Source organism: Prionailurus bengalensis, chromosome B1 (genome assembly GCF_016509475.1).
Source record: "Prionailurus bengalensis isolate Pbe53 chromosome B1, Fcat_Pben_1.1_paternal_pri, whole genome shotgun sequence".
NCBI lineage: Eukaryota > Metazoa > Chordata > Mammalia > Carnivora > Felidae > Prionailurus > Prionailurus bengalensis.
Window position 1 is genome coordinate 26,232,440 of NC_057344.1, and position 1,124 is coordinate 26,233,563.

General features: G+C 43.7%; 1 non-coding gene across 1 annotated transcript; it reads right to left on the minus strand.

Annotated features, from left to right (window-relative positions):
* Positions 1–478: 478 nt before the first annotated feature.
* Positions 479–551, minus strand: TRNAM-CAU. The gene has a single exon. It is a non-coding gene; the product is annotated as a tRNA-Met (tRNA).
* Between the last annotated feature and the right edge of the window lie 573 nt (positions 552–1,124).

Sequence of the window (1,124 nt, forward strand, 5' to 3'; positions counted from 1 at the left end):
ACCTTGCCAGTTAGGTGTTATTATTCCCATTTCACAAATAAGGAATGAGCCCTTAAAAGTTAAAAAAAAAAAACCCAAAACCAAACCTTTGTCCCAGGTCACTGGTAAGAAGTGGCAGACCTGAGATTTGGAGCTGTTCTTCTAAGCTCAAGGCTCCCACTTTTCTTTGTTTTCCCACTGCTGGGCTTGATCCCAGGACCCTGGCATCATGATCTGAGCTGAAATCAAGAGTCGGACACTCAACTGACTGAACCGCCCACATGCCCCTTCTTTCATTCTCAGGAAAGTGGACAACTTCCTTTTGGGGGTGGCTTGTGTTCCTTTTATTATGAATGAGATTGAATGGTGTGCAGTTACCCTTCCCTCTGTGGGGGGCATCCCTGTATCTGCTTGGTCACATACAGGGCCTCTAAGCACCTTTGCTGAAAGTTTTCATTATTTTCTTGAAATGCCGCTTTATAGCACAGCAAAACAGCTGTGCCCTCTCTGAGGCTCGAACTCAGGACCTTCAGATTATGAGACTGACACGCTGCCCACTGCGCTAAGAGGGCTGCAGTATAATTTCTCAGCATGAGTAATGATGCCTCCTGAAGTGGTAAGCTCCTTAAAGAGAAAGGTGTCAGCTCATCTTCGTAGGTCAAGCCAATGATCGAGTGGATTTGGAATAGCATCAAAAATGTTCTTTTCCCACATCTCCTCCCACAGCAGTAGATTCCTAAGTAATCTAGAAGGTAACTCAGCAAATGATACATGTACTTTGGAAAAATGAAAAGACCTCATTATGTTCATTGTAGCCCATAAGCAGAGGAACCAAAATGTATTAGGCTTGTCTAAAAGAAGGGGTGTATAAGCCTATAAATATTAACAGAAATTAAGTACTTGTCAACTTTGGCACCAGAATCCCTTCTTCCTTGGGTATCGAAAGCTTTTTCATTCTGGAAAAACCAGAGTCAAGGTGCTAGACAGTGCAGTTCAGAAATTATCAAACAAAACTTCTGACTGAAACTAGAGCAATGAGCATACCTACCTGTGGCCGCTCGTCCGAAGCCTCACGATATAACAGTGAAAGGATTTTGAAAGACATAAGTGCAGAGCCCCCGGGGGGGCTTATTCAGTTAAGCGTT